General features: G+C 36.2%; 1 protein-coding gene and 1 long non-coding RNA gene across 2 annotated transcripts in view; one reads left to right on the forward strand and one right to left on the reverse strand.

The window, feature by feature from the left end:
• Positions 1–15,898, forward strand: part of FAM241A (family with sequence similarity 241 member A) — a 44,208-nt gene that overhangs the window by 8,895 nt on the left and 19,415 nt on the right. The gene's annotated exons all lie outside the window — the stretch shown is intronic.
• LOC125754172 (uncharacterized) lies at positions 3,104–13,637 on the reverse strand. The gene is made up of 3 exons (XR_007407719.1): positions 9,166–13,637; positions 7,520–7,708; positions 3,104–7,184 (listed from the first exon to the last, which is right to left on the reverse strand). It is a non-coding gene; the product is annotated as an uncharacterized LOC125754172 (long non-coding RNA).

A 15,898-nucleotide genomic window follows, 5' to 3' on the forward strand; every position in this document is an offset into this window, starting at 1 on the left:
ATGTATTCTGTCTTCTGTTTCCCCATACACAGTGTTTTGTTTTTGTTTTTGTTTTTCCCATTTAACCTCATTGGCAGCTATCTTGGCAAAGGAGGAGGAGATGATTGGCTTTATTTGTTGTTGCTGTTTTCTTACAGCATCAACTATAGCTTATCAGTGTTCTGATCAAAGGGAAAGCAGACTGCAAATGTTTTGAACTTTATGGAAAATGTAGGATAAATCATTAATACTTAATATCTAAACACAGTGTTAAGAAAATTAAATTTTGGGAGACCTGGGTGGCTCAGGGAATGAGCGTCTGTCTTTGGCTCAGGGTGTGATCCTGGGATCAGGGATCAAGTCCCGCATCAGGCTCCTTGCGAGGAGCCTGCTTCTCCCTCTGCCTGTGTCTCTGCCTCTCTCTGTGTGTCTCTCATGAATGAATAAATAAAAAAATTTTTTAAATTAAATTTCTATTTGTGGTTTTTACTATTCTCTTTGATATTATGTTTTTAACATCTCTGAGATTTTTAAATTCTTTTTTCAGTTCATCTGAAAAAATTGATTTTTTTTAATCTTCTGGATCAAAATTTCACTTGAACTTACACAGACCATCTACAGAGGCAGGGAACTTATATTTGATTTCCCATGACCAGCAAATTTCGTCAATCTGATTGAATTCAGAATTCCTTATTCATGGTGCTCAGAAGTAATAACATATAATAGAAATATTATTATTTCTCCCCAAGTTGAGAGTTAAAAAGGAAAGTCAGGGTGCCTGGGTGGCTCAGTCATTTAAGCATCGGACTCTTGGTCATGATCTCATGGGTTGTGGCATCAGGCCCCTTGTCAGCTTACGTGCTCAGTGAGGAGTCTGCTTGAGGATTCTCTCCCTCTGCCCCTCGCCATTGCTCATGCATGTGCATGTGCACTCCCTCTCAAATAAATAAATCTTAAAAAGGGGGGGGGAATCATTTTTAAGGAAACATATTTGACTTTGACTATTTTCAGTAGACAAGCTGTTCCCTCTTGTGGTAACATGTAGTGTACCGCCCTGCACATACGAGGTATTTAATGTCACCAGATACTTCATATCTTAAAAAATATGTAGATTTTAGGAAAAGTACAAAATGTAGAAATTTTTAACCTGTAGTTTGAATTAATCATATTCTTCACTTTATGGCCTAATTAGTTCATGCATAGCCCTTTTCTTCTTATTTAATTATATTTTTTATTTTATTTTTTTTTAATTTTTTTTTTATTTTTATTTATTTATGATAGTCACAGAGAGAGAGAGAGAGGGGCAGAGACACAGGCAGAGGGAGAAGCAGGCTCCATGCACCGGGAGCCTGATGTGGGATTCGATCCCAGGTCTCCAGGATCGCGCCCTGGGCCAAAGGCAGGCGCCAAACCGCTGCACCACCCAGGGATCCCTTATTTAATTATATTTTTTATTATGTAACAATTCTCCTCCTCTATAATAGGTAGCTTTTTTTTAAGTAATCTCTACCCCCAATGAGGGGCTCAAACTCACAATCCTGAGATGAAGAGTAACATGCGCTACTGACTGAGCCAGCCAGGCACCCCATAGACAACTTTTTAAATATGTTTAATAGCTTTGGCTGAAATTGTGTGTTATCTTTTTGAATACTTGATGGTTTCATTTGGGTATATTTGCAATTGTGATTTAACAGCTTGGATCCTAACTCTTAACTATAGAGAACAAACTGCTGGCCACCAGAGGGGTGGTGGGTAGGAGATGGGTAAAATAGGTGATGGGGATTAAAGAGTACATTTATCATGATGAGCAGTGAGTAATGTATAGAACTGTCATATCACTATATTGTACACCTGAAACTAATATAATACTGTATGTTGACTACACTGGAATTAAAAATTTAAAACTTAGTAAAATAAAATAAAATATTGGATCCTATTGGTTGAAATGGAAATGAATACAAATTTTAGTATTTTTTGGTTTATAGTAATTTAACAGACTAATTCAAGAACTAGTCAATAGTACACTTGAAACTAATGTGTGTGTCAATTATGCTTCAATAATTTTTTAAAAAACAACCTACAGTACTGTATATTAAAAAGGGTGACTCAAACTATATTTAAATTATACCTTAATAAACCAAACTAACTTAAAACAAACAAAAAAGAACTAGCTGATATTCTCATTGATTTTTCTCCTCAAAAAGTTTTTTTTTTCCTTTACTGGTTCCATGTAATTTAGTGGGAGTTAAGTGGAAATTAATAATAAGTGCTATAACTTTAGCATTTAGTTAGAAATGGCAAACAAGGAGCATTTGGGTGGCTCAGTCAGTAGAGCATCTGACTCTTGATTTAAGTTCAGGTCATGATACCAGAGTCGTGAGACTGAGCCCCCCACATTGTGCTCTGCATTCAGTGGGGAGTCTGCTTCTCTTCTCTCTCTTCCTCTCCCTCTGCCACTTCCCCCCACCTGTAAAATAAATAAATAAACCTTTAAAAAGAAAGAGAAATGGCAAACAAGTATAAACCTAATAATAAACATGTTATAAAGTATAATATATAATGCTGCAGTTAGGTGAAGCTTTAGATAGTAAATATGCTTAACATTGTATTTTTGTACATTTTGTATGAAATGAAAATGCAACTATATTTAATATCCAATGAGCAGGAAAACATGCCCAGCCTCACTAGAAATAAGAGAAATGCGAACTTAAACTATTAGGAATTATTTTTCATCTAATAAATTGTTAAAGATTAAAAAGATAAGTGGTGTGGGTTTAGAGAAATTATATGATCTAAAGAATACACTACAATTAAATATATAAACTGGTTCAGTGTTTCTGGAGGGAAATCTGGTGTCAGATCTCATGATATATACTATTATTGCCCCCACTTTAAAGATGTAAAAACTGTAGCACAGGGGGGTTAAGTAATTAATTGAAAGTGTCACAGCTAGTAAATTGTGCAGTTGAGATTCAAACCCATGCTTAAAGCCTAAGTTCTTAACTATCAAGCCAGTGTTGGGCCATGAAATTTAATGGATTGTGAACAGGATAGTATAGTCAAAAAGTCTGTCATACATGGTATGAGTATCATTTTGTAGAATTTTAGTTTATATGTACTGGTATGTGCTGGGTCAAGGTATAAAACATATTTCTGATATGGATCATAGTCAAGATCAAGATCATAGCCAGCTCCATTCTGTCTCAGGGCTTTTGGCTGGCCTCTTTTCCCTAGAACTTCCCTGACAGATCCATCATCAACCTGTTACTTCTCTGAGATCCCAGCTTGGTTTACAGTGCAGAAAGAACCTCCAACCCACCTCACCTTTGTCTATTCCACTACTATATTTTCCTCATAGCTCTTGTAACTATTTGAAATTATCTTAAAATTTGTTTGTTAAATTGTTTATTCTCTGCCACCCTCCACTCTCCACTCACAGGCTCACAGAAGAACATGAGAGCAGAGATCATATCATGTGGCAAATGCTTCAATTATTGTGGCATCTCTGAGGTGTAGTACAGAGTATGTAAAAACTTCTATCCAAAACAACACTACTGGTAAAACCTCAATTGATGTTTTGGCTGAAGTAATGTGGCTCCCAGGGGCAATTATGACAAAAATTAGTTTTGAAAGAGAAAGGACTTTGTGTATAACAGGAACATACTCCGTTGTCAGAATCAACAGGAAAGAAGCCAGTAGTGTTGTGCATTGAGCTAAGGATCCTGGTAAGATACTTGTAAGAATTTAGGCAAGGATTATGTTCCTTGATATGCCATATTTTATAATTTTTAATGGTGGGGTTTTTTAAATTTATTCATGAGAGACACAGAGAGAGGCAGAGACATAGGCAGAGAGAGAAGCAGGCTCCCTGTGGGGAACCCAATGCAGGACTTGATCCCAAGACCCAGGGATCATGCCCTGAGCCAAAGGCACTCAACCACTGAGCCACCCAGGGGTCCCGATAGGCTATATTTTAAAACTACCACATTATTGAGGAGGTGAAAGGCTAATGAACATAGGATCTTGGAATATTAACTGGTATTAAGTTATGTAAATGGTCTAAATTTGCAGTTTTATTTTTAATTTTTCTTGAGTTCAACATAGAAGATAGTAGAAAAAACCCAGAGACAACATAAAATTTTAAATTCAGATCATTTTAATAAATGTATTGTTAAAGGATGATTTTCTTTTTTTTTTTAAGATTTATTTATTTATGATAGACATAGAGAGAGAGAGGCAGAGACACAGGAGGATGGAGAAGCAGGCTCCATGCCAGGAGCCCAACGTGGGACTGGATCCCAGGACTCCAGGATCGCGCCCTGGGCCAAAGGCGGCGCTAAACCGCTGAGCCACCCAGGGATCCCCTAAAGGATGATTTTCAAAAAAGCTTAGTGGTCATTAAATAGAAAATGATCACATGTTAAGGATTTTATTTAACTCATCATTAATGAGGGAACCAAGCAAATGTTACAACTGATTCACAGGTAAAATTAAAAAAAAAAAATGTATATGGGAAAAGATATGTTGAAATAAACTTACAAATGGATTAGAAGCTGGCTTTTTCCCATAGGCAGGAGAGGGAAAACAATTGAACTCCACTGGAACAAAATTTATTTGTGTGTCTATGGATAAAGATTATTTTTCATTGCTATTGGTTATCTGTAATTATAGATATAAAATACCTCAAAAGCTATGAAGGCTAAACAATATTCTAAACAATGCAGAGTTTTCATATTTTTTTTACTTATTCTTAGTTGTACTAATAAAGAAACAAATCTCTAAAATTTGCTACATGGATAGATTAATTTTTGGATAGTAAGAATACTTGATCTCTCCTCTTACACTGTCTCATGCTGCTAGAAAATATTAATTCTATTCTAATCTTTTCCCATGGTAATACTGTTTATAAACATCCAGTGTGCATATGAAAAAACATGTTTTATATATATATATGTGAAAAGAAAAAATTGATTTAAACTTGAAGTTCTTTCTGTTGCGTTATATAGCTAAACTTCACCTGATGCTAACATAACTACTGAAAAATTTTGGTGAGAACAAGACTGCTGCTTCATATCTATGTCGAGTTTTATTTAGCACATAAATCCCAACTGCTTGTTCGTTTCATCATAACATGTTTTGAATGGTTATTGACTTCAAAGCCAACTTTGTCAACTCAAGAGTTTCACAGGAGTATAAAAGTACGTTAGTTTAAGCTTTTAAATTTACAAAAGGGTAAGAACAAAGTGATTTCTTCATAGAGAGTTAACCACTTAATATGACCATCTTTGGTATCAATAAAGTTATGCAGTATAAAACACTGGAGAATAAATATATGAAGAGGAAATTAGATCCCAAACTTCTTCATTATTCAATATGTATGCATATTTAACAGTAATATAATTAAAAGGATATAACAATTCTGCCATTTCTGAATAATAATATTTTACCTTTGGAGTTTTAAATGATTAACTATTTAGAAATCTGTCTTTCACACTTTATACTTAGCTATTGTTTTAAGACTTCAGTTGCTTTAACAATCTGTCCATATACTGAAGATATTGTCTTTCTCCATTTGTATCATAGTAAACATCAGATGCTTTAATAACTGATTATAGTTATTGTATTATAGGTAGTTTTCTATATTGTTTGTTCCTTATTTTTCTGTTTAGCATATATTTTCTCCATAGCTTTTTTTTCATTTATTCAAAAAATTTACTGAGCATCTACTATTTTCCAGGCACTGTTCTAGGTACCCAGGATACAAAGAAACAAACAGAAACAAGCCCAAATTGCTCTCCTCATTAAACTTGCATTGTAGTAGGGGGAAAGACAATGAATAAATGAGCAAGTAACAGGGTTATAAGTGCTATGGAAAAAAATGAAAGGAGGGAAGGTGGTAGGGAGTGTGGTTATGGGGTAGGGTTGCTGTTTTAAATAAGGTGATCATGGAAGGCCTCACTGAGGTGATATTTGAGCAGAGAACTAAAGGAAGTGAGAATTACTTGGCTGTGCCCCTTCTTTTGCTTTGACTTCCTAGGAGGGTAGAACCAAATTTGAAGTTTGGTTTTAGTAATTGTGGTAAGTTATCTTTCCCCAATCTAGATTCTCAATTCTTTCCCACCCATCCTACCTTCCAGTTCTCTGTTTTTTATTATTTCATTTGTTCCTACTGTAAGTAAATTCAAATCCTTTGTGGAAAGAAGAGAGGAAAAAGTAAATTAATTATGGACTTATAAACTTCGTCTCTTAAAAAATATATTTCTTAAGGAGTATCATATATATAATCACACCTTATAATGAATTTAAGTATTTCCTTTTTTTTTTTTTAATGCCTGCTTCAATTCTTTTACATGAAGGTTTGCATCACAGTTTATTGGAAAGTTGGAAAGAGCTCAGCTTTATAGTCAGAAGCCTCCTGCCTCAAATCCTGACTGGTTGTCTGATTCTGGGGAAGTCACTTGGCTTCTGAAGTCTAACAACACTCACCTAATGGTGTATTGGGAGGACCAAACACTTAGAATGTGTGTGTTTAATAAGTTTATTAACTTGGAATGTGTGTGTTTAATAAGTTTATTGAACAAATGACTAATAAGCAAATAAAAATGGGGGAGGGATTCCATTTAAAAATGGAGGAAAGGGCAGCCCCGGTGGCTCATCAGTTTAGCGCTGCCTTCAGCCCAGGGCCTGATCCTGGAGTCCCGGGATCGAGACCCATGTCAGGCTCCCTGCATGGAGCCTCCTTCTCCCTCTGCCTGTATCTCTGCCTCTCTCTCTGCCTCTCTCTCTCTCTGTGTGTCTCTCATGAATAAATAGATAAACTCTTTTTAAAAAATGGAGGAAAAATAAAAATTAAACTACAGGGTTTTTTGTTTTATTTTATTTTTTTACTGAAGAGCTTAAAAATATTTTGCTAATACTTTTCTCTTGGCCAGGGTGTGATTTTAAAAGTGAGAGTCTTCAGCACATAAACCATATAACCAGGAATAAAATCATTAGAGTACATGGAATCTTCAACAGGAAAGACTATAGAGTAAGAAGAGAAGATGGCCTACAGATAAGTCTCTGAAGAGTTCTAACATAAACTCAAAGGAAAATGAGCCAACAAAAGTAGACCAAAAAGGACAAAGGAAGTAAAGACATCTAGAACGACTAACAGGCTTCTTGCTTGTACTTCTGGGTTGTTCCATTCTCTGAGATAGGAGACCCTGGAGGAAGACCAATTTTAGGGAAATTATTATGAATCTGGTACAGAGCATGTTGAGTTCGAGATTCCTATAAGAGACATCTACATGGAAATGTTGAATACAGAGTTGAGCATTAAGTCTAGAAATCTGAAGAGTTGCCTGAGCTGAAGAGTAATGCTCAGAAAAATAAAAGGAAACTATGAATCTTTTATAAAAGTGAAGGTCATTTTAATTAGTAAGGGAGAGTGCAGTGGTATTTTAATATGGTAAGTTGAGTACATATCCTTCCTTAAATATTAAACAGCTTAATGGGAGGGAATATGGATAATTTAATTTGTGTACTCCACAGCACTTACCTTGCTCATGGTAGGCATTCAATTATTATTTATTGGGATCCCTGGGTGGCGCAGCGGTTTGGCGCCTGCCTTTGGCCCAGGGCGTGATCCTGGAGACCCGGGATTGAATCCCACGTCGGGCTCCCAGTGCATGGAGCCTGCTTCTCCCTCTGCCTATGTCTCTGCCTCTCTCTCTTTCTCTCTCTGTGACTATCATAGATAAATAAAAAAAATTTAAAAAAAAATTATTATTTATTGAGTTAAACTAATTTGACTAAAGCCAGGCTGTTCTGTGAGTCAAGGATTGTGAATTATTGGAGTTGGAGTTAAGTAATCAAAGGTTAGAGGTACTCAGGGAGGACGTGACACACACCAAGAACCAGAGTGTGGTTTCCTGAAAGTAAGTAGCTGTCAGTCTGGTAAATCAGTCAGGTCTGTGCAGGTTTGCCACAAGTAGGGCATAACACATCTTGCATAAAATGCAGGTGCAAAACATGCTGAGAGGAGAGGATCATGACTTTAGAATGTAACTACAGACTTTATTATAGTGGTCAGAAAACTTGTAGTCATTTTCACTCTATCACCATTTACCTAAAATTAAAACAGCTATTATATATACTTCATTATAAAATAAGGTAGCTTTATGTAGATACACTGTTTTCAAACTTTTTCTTCCAGGAGAAATGTAATAACCCAAATACTTTCCCTTATTTATAACACCAGATTCCTACAGATTCTTTAGTGCCATAAACAATGAAGAGCAAACTTTCCCTCCATCTAAATGGTTGATTAATAATTTAATAGGCATTTCCTTTTAAAAGAATTGCTCCACGATGGTTAAATCAGAACTGCAAAGAAAAATATCATCCAAATCATTGGATTTGACAAAAAGTGCAGTGTAAAAACAAGAAGCTATTATTGTACAACACAATAAACAAGTTCCAAGCATTGTTATATGAGTGGCATTTTCATAGCTTTTTGAAAAATTGTCATATTCATTTGTACTGTTAACTTTGCTATGAGACTGAGACAAAAATCTCATTATAGACCTTAGTAAGAAATTAATGATAAAGAGATAACTTTAGGGATCCCTGGGTGGCGCAGAGGTTTGGCGCCTGCCTTTGGCCCAGGGCGTGATCCTGGAGACCCGGGATCGAATCCCACATCGGGCTCCCGGTGCATGGAGCCTGCTTCTCCCTCTGCCTGTGTCTCTGCCTCTCTCTCTCTCTCTGTGTGACTATCATAAATAAATAAAAATTTAAAAAAAAAAAAAAAAAAGAGATAACTTTAAAGGCAACTTAATTCCAACAAGAATGGTTCATATATTTGCACAGTTCTGTTAGACATAACAATCATGTTTACCTTTCACTCTTCACATGTAACATGGAGAAGATTATTTATTTATTTATTTATTTTTGGAGAAGATATTAATAACATAAGTAGAATTTTCAAATTTTCATAAAGCTATACTTTTGTGGCCTAAGTACAAACTTAACAACTCCTGTCTTAAAATCTGATTTTTTTCCTAATGTTTAAGTTACTCAAATTCCAGTTACTTAACATATAGCGTAGTATTAGTTTTAAAAGTAGTGTTTAGTGATGCATCACTTCTATATAACACCCAGTGCTCATCACAACAATTGCCCTCCTTTATACACATCACTCACCTACTTCCCCTCCAGCAACCCTCAGTTTGTTCTCTGAGGCTAAGAGTGGAGCGCCTAGGTGGCTCAGTCAGTTAAGTTGTTTTTTTTTTTTTTTTTTTTTTTCAGTTAAGCTTTTGACTCTTCATTTCAGCTCATGTCATGATCTGGGATTGTGGGATTGCTTCACATTGGCCTTTGTGCTCAGCACCAAGTTGGCTTGAGATTCTCCCTCTCCCTCTCCCCCCTCCCCACCCCCATGTGCAAGCACTCTGTCTCTCTCTCTCAAATAAGTAAACACAAATAATAAGAAAAAAAGTCTCTTATGGTTTGCCTCCCTCTTTTTTTCTTTCCCCCGTGTTCATGTTTTATTTTTTAAATTCCACATATGAATGAAATTATATGGTATTTGCCCTTCCCTGACTGACTTATTTCACTTAGCATAATACCCTCTAGCTCCATCCACATTGTAGCAATGGCAAAATCTCATTCTTTTAGAATCTGATTTAAAAGAGGTATTCATGAAGTCATAATGTTGATGATTCTTTTAGTGGATTCCAGCAACCAGAACAACAGCCTTCAGTAATAGATCTTTTAAGAACAGTACTTTTAAGAATCCATCTTCATCTAGATGGTGCTTTAGATTCTGACTAGTGCTTCTAATTTTGTAACATCCTTGCCTTTCTTGGTTTTGTTTTTTAAAGGAAGTATGACTTGCGTAATCCATAAGTGTTATAATTCCAATCAGGATCTCTATTTTGTTTCTTTTGTTTTAGGAATAAGAAGGTGTTCTGTTACAGTATAAAATCCATTTTTGTACTTAGATGTATGAGTGAGAGCATTTGGAATTATGAATATAGATTAACCTGAAAAAGAAATAATGATACCTCTTAGGAAGGAGAAGATAAAAGAGTAGGAAAGGTTTGGAACAATAAATAGGAAGAATTGGATTAACAGCAAGAAGCAGCTGAAAGGACTTGAGAGTATGGAAAGAGTAACAGGAACCCTGAACCAACAGTGTCTTATAACGAGGCATCTGAGCACAATTTTTACCTTAACAGACTAGAAAAAGGAGCAGTTGGAGGCTACTAAAAGGGAGTGGGAGAGAACATGGGACTATGAATTTATAGTTGAAATGGTAAGCAGTTCTAAATTGCAAGGAGAAAATAAAACCCAAAAAGGCTTAATCTGTAACTGACCCAGAAGGTTTTGCTTGTTTGTTTTTATAATTTATAATTACTAATTTCTTATTTGTTTTCATGTATTTGTTTATCTCTATATGATACTGTGTCTTGTTGGTGTTTTGGGAATGTGAGATTCCTGCCCTTTTGAAAGAAAGTAACAAGATCTTTTTCAAAAAAAATGTCTTTCTTTTGAGAGGCTGAGTGGGATAGTGGTGGAGTGGATTGAACGAAAAAGAATACCAGGGTTTGGAAGTGAGGGAAACTCCTCAGTCTAAAAATGCCTCTGAAACTGACTCCCAGCTTGGTCCTATCATTTTTCCTCCTTCATTTTTGTCTCTCCATAATTCATTTGAAATTATGTTATTTATAAAGGCAGTCTTCCTGTGATAATTGGAGCACATTCTACTATGTTAGTACTATTGTTCATACTACTAAGGCAAGACAATTGCAGGAGGGAATAAAAGGGGATTATTTTCTGTCCAAATAAGATACATTTTTCTTTTTTAACTGAATATAGTTAGAAAAATGAAACCCCAAAAATCTGTCCATTAAGTATTCTATGTGCTTAGTCTTTATGTTAGTTTATGTTGCTTTTCTTTTATTGGAGGTAGGGGGCAGTGGTGGGATTAAGAATTGGAGATTGGGGGGATCCCTGGGTGGCTCAGCGGTTTGGTGCCTGCCTTTGGTCCAGGGTGTGATCCTGGAGTCCCGTGATCGAGTCCCACGTCGGGCTCCTGGCATGGAGCCTGCTTCTCCCTCTGCCTGTGTCTCTGCCTCTCTCTCTCTCTCTCTCTCTATCATGAATGAATAAATAAAATCTTAAAAAAAAAGAATTGGAGATTGGTTTGACATTTTTTTTTTTTTTAAAGACAGGTTTTAAATCCTAGTCAAATAGTATTACACTTGAGACCAGGGGTTATACTCTAGAGTAAAGCAAAGGTAAACACCACAAAACCATTTTTAATAATTTAACGTTAATTTTTGCTGAACATGAGTGAATCCAGACAAGTTCAACTGTTTGAACTGCTGATAAAAATTGATATATTAAAACAAATAGAATGTGAATAAATTACAAGATTGATTTTATATTTATAAGAAAACATATAGTGTAGGCCTTTAGAATATGGACTTTAAAGCGGAATGCCTGAATGTATGTCTTCACTCCACCAGTTACCAGGTGATCTTGACAAAATTACATAATCCCTCTTCCTCAGTTTCCTTTATGTTTTGAAGATCGAAGTCATATTCAGTAAATGTTAAGATTTTTTAAATTAATAAATATGTTGTGAAATTCATTAAAAACTTCAGTTAAACATTATTTAGTTGTTTATAAGGGGATCTCTACATAGGGCCAGCCTTTAAGATGAAGAGAAATAAAAAGCAGAAATTAGTTTTTGCAGGTGATTAAATGCTGAAGTAAAGATATTTTTGATAACCACAGAATCAGTTTATAGTACATTAGTGCTATATACAACTGTTCTATTATATAACAAGGCAAAAGCAATTAAATGCACCATATAATTTTCTTTAACATCATTTAAATACTTGAAAGCATTTGTTAATGATTGTTTTTGTTGCTGCTGGTGGTGGTTTTTTGCCAACTCTCCTGATTTAATTTTTTTAACCAAATTGACCTTTTTTGAATTAAAGGTCAAAAGTACTTTGCAACTCTTAAACACATATTTTGCCTTAGAATATACTTATTTTTACATAAATGTTAATCTCCTTACTAAATTTTTAGCTTCTTAGAGTTTCATTTATCTAATACATTACAGGCACCAGAAAAATGTTTGGTTTGGGAATTTTTTTTAAAGATTTATTTATTTTTTAAAAAAAGATTTATTTATTTGAGAGAGAGTATGCATATACAAGGGGTGGGGAGGGGCAGAAGGAGAGGCAGAGAATCTCAGGCAGGCTACATGCTGAACGCAGAGTCCAATGTGGGACTCTATCCCACTACCCTGAGATCATGACCTGAGCTGAAACCAAAAGTCAGATGCTCAACTGGCTCAGCCACCCAGGTACACGCCAGAAAAATCTTTTTTTCATTGAATTGGTTCTATAAATAAAGGTGTTTTTACAGCAATATAATTATAAATGTTACATTGAATATGTATGATAACTTAAGGTAGTTTTATTCTTATATATATTTGGCATATTTTCTTCTTTGCTTATTATTTTCTTTGGGGGCTACCAGGGATTTAATGTGGGGAATAGGAAGAGGGCAATGATTTTAATGCTCAGAGCATTTTTTTTTCTTAGAGAGGGGGTGGGAGAGGTAGAAGGAGAGAGAATCTTAAGCAGGGTCCATGCTGGAGCCTGATGTGAGGCTCAGTCTCACAATCCTGAGATCATGACCCTAGCCAAAATCAAGAGTCAGATGCTTAACTGATTGAGTCACCCAGGAATCACAATGCTCAGAGCATTCTTGATTTACTTCTGACATTTCTGCATCTTTTAAAAACATTTCCAAGGGTTTATAAATACTAATTAAAAAGTATTATTTAAAAAGTATTTTAATTAAAAAAGTATTTTTAATTAAGGGTTTATAAATACTAATTAAAAAGTATTATTTAAAAAGTATTTTAATTATGCTAAACATTATTTCAAAAAACAGATTTAGGTGTGACATTTAATGTATTGATAGCAACTAGAGAAAAACAGGAGTATTCTGAGATTTTAATTTCTGGTTAATTTTCCTTTAAAAAATGAATTAAATCAGCTAAAATACTTGCTAGACTCTGCTAAACAAAGAAGGAACATTGCCTCTTTAATGTTGGGTGTGAGAGGAACTGAGAAAGGAAGAAACATATTGATTTTTATTTGTTAAACTTTAAATATAAGTAAATAAAGACTTTTTTTTAAGTTTTAGTAGAAGAACCATTTGATTCAATGGATCCTCAGAAGTTGAGCTTTTGTACTCAGAATTTGACCATTACAGGACATATGAAAAATAATAAACACTCTTCAAAGGCTTAAGATCCCAGGACTGAATCAAAAAAGACTAGTCGTCAGGTCATGATCTCAGGGATGTGAGAATCGAGCCCTGTGTCAGGCTTCACGCAGGGCATGAAGCCTGCTTAGGATTCTCTCTCTGCCCCCATCTCCTTCACCCACTCATCCTGCTCTCTTGCTCTCTTTCTTAAAAAAAGAGCAACAACAACAAAACCCTGCCATCCACCATCCAGGATCATCCAATTTACTCTTACAGGAATTGTACCTCACTTCATCATCAAAAACAATTAATGTCCAGAAACAACCAAAGCAGGATTTCCAAAACAATGAAGTAAGGAACTCAGTGGGCTTTTCCCCCAGCAAAACAACAATTTAACTGGTGAAAATTATTTAAAAACAGCAATTATTCAGTCCTTGGGAATTATCCTATGGGCATACAGCATATCAAGAAACATTCATTAGAGAAAATCTACTAAATATCAGAACAGTGAGTTTTTGTGGCATTTGAGCCACCACCCATTATCTCTCCCTCATTATGTCCCCCTCACAGTGCTGTGTTACAGAAGCTCTAACCCTAGCATGTTAGCCAAGAGGCCAAAAAGAAGATGAAGTTTCCTCACTCCCTACCCCCTAGCTGCTTAGAGCTGTAGTTTGACTATGGAGGAGAAACCATTGTTTCTCATCGCCCCCCTTACCCCCATCAGCACCACGTTATAGGAACTCTATTCCACATAGGCATGACTGAGAGGACCAACTTTCTCTTTCTTCAGCCAGTCCCTACTCTCAGCAGAGCAAGCTGAGAACACTGTGGCCTAATTATCCTGTCCTAACTCACCATAGGGTAGGGGTTCCACACCAAATGAGGCAACCCAAGACCAGAGCTGCTCCCCCATTTTCAGGGTATACTTGTAGAGCAGGGCTATCACTGGAAAAAGAGAGTCTCTATCCCCAACTCCAGTGCATTGATGGAGAGGTTCTGCCCAGGGGTAAAGACAGACCATATGAGTGAAGAATGACTTTATTTGTAAGGAGTGTAGAATTTCATGCCTAAGGGTGTATAAAACATTGAGAGGAGCAATGAAGAGCAATTGAGAGGAGACTGCATAGCTCCATAATGCATCAAACCAACAGAGCAGCCAAAAGTTTTAAAGAAAGAACCAGGGTAAGAGTCAGCCCAGAAGAACCCTCCTGGCATCAAAATCAACTGTGATGATCAGGAAGGTAATGTGCATGTGCAAAGCTGCGCCTACTGAGGAGCAATCAGAGCAGGATGTGGGGCAGACTTGAAAGCATTCTCCAAGCTGCACACAGACCCATCTACACAGGGCAGAAGCCTCACAGGAACAAGGGGCTTCAGCACAGCCTGTGATCAGACACTTCTCGAACAATAGTAAGTTACTCAGACCCAGAGTTAACTCCTAGGAAGTAAGGCCCCAAAATAATATTACAATCATCCCTGGCATTCTGGAAAACTGTGCACATGTCCAAGGCTGTGCCCTCTCGGAGCAACCAGAATGGGAACCTCCAAACCACTAGTCCTGTGCTGCATGCAGGGCAAACAACTAAAATCCCTGAACTAGGATAGCAACGTCTAACCCACAGATACAGCCGATAGCCCAGAGTAAAATTGACTGGCAAAAGAGGCTTAGGCACAACCATGAACCAGTGGCTGTGCGAACTCAGGAGCAACCCCTAAATAATGAGGCTAAAAGATAAAAATAGCAGGGGAAAATATGAGTAGGAATATTAGAAGCTGCACACTGCAGGGAAACAGACTTTGCAGAATTAGTTCAGGCAAGTCACTAAGCAAATAGACAATCAAGCAAATAACAACAGCTATTCACCTCTGGGGGGGGGGGGGGAGAAGGGGACCTGAGATCAGCATCTGGTATTGCTAAAATATATTCTCCAAAATGCCCAATTATCAACACAAAACTATGAGACATGGAAAGAAATAGGCAAGTATGACCCAAAAACGGAGGAAAAAGGGAGATAGAAAATGCCATTGATGGGTCCCAGATGATGTACTTAGCAGACAAAGACTTCAAAGCAGTAGTATAAATACGTTCAAAGAACTAAGGGAAACCATGCTTAAAGAATGAAAGTATAATGATGGTGTCGCAGCAAATAGTGAATATTAAGAGAAAATTTTTAATTAAATGGAAATTATGGAAATGAAAAATATAATAAATCAAGTAAAAATTATTTGAGCTGGTAGAAGATAAAAATCAGTGAATTTGAAGATAGATCAAGAGAGATTATACATTCTAAAAAACAGAGAGAAAAATAATGGGAAAAAATGAGTAGAGCTTCAGAGACTTGTGGGACATGAATAAGCACACCATGTACAAATAATGGGAATAACAAGGAGAGGAGAGAAAAGGAGAGAAAAAGTATTCTAAGATAAAATGGCTGAATTTTTTCTCAAATTTAGTGAAAAGCATCAAGTTACACATCCAAGAAATTCAATGAAGTCCAAATAGAATAAACACAAAGCAGTCCACTTCAGCAGACATGCCATACTTAACATGTTGAAAGGACAGAAAGAAAACGACAATCTCGAAAGCAGTATAGGAAAACAACTCATCGCATACAAGGGAACCCTTGTAAGAATTAAT

This window comes from Canis lupus, chromosome 32 (genome assembly GCF_003254725.2).
Source record: "Canis lupus dingo isolate Sandy chromosome 32, ASM325472v2, whole genome shotgun sequence".
NCBI lineage: Eukaryota > Metazoa > Chordata > Mammalia > Carnivora > Canidae > Canis > Canis lupus.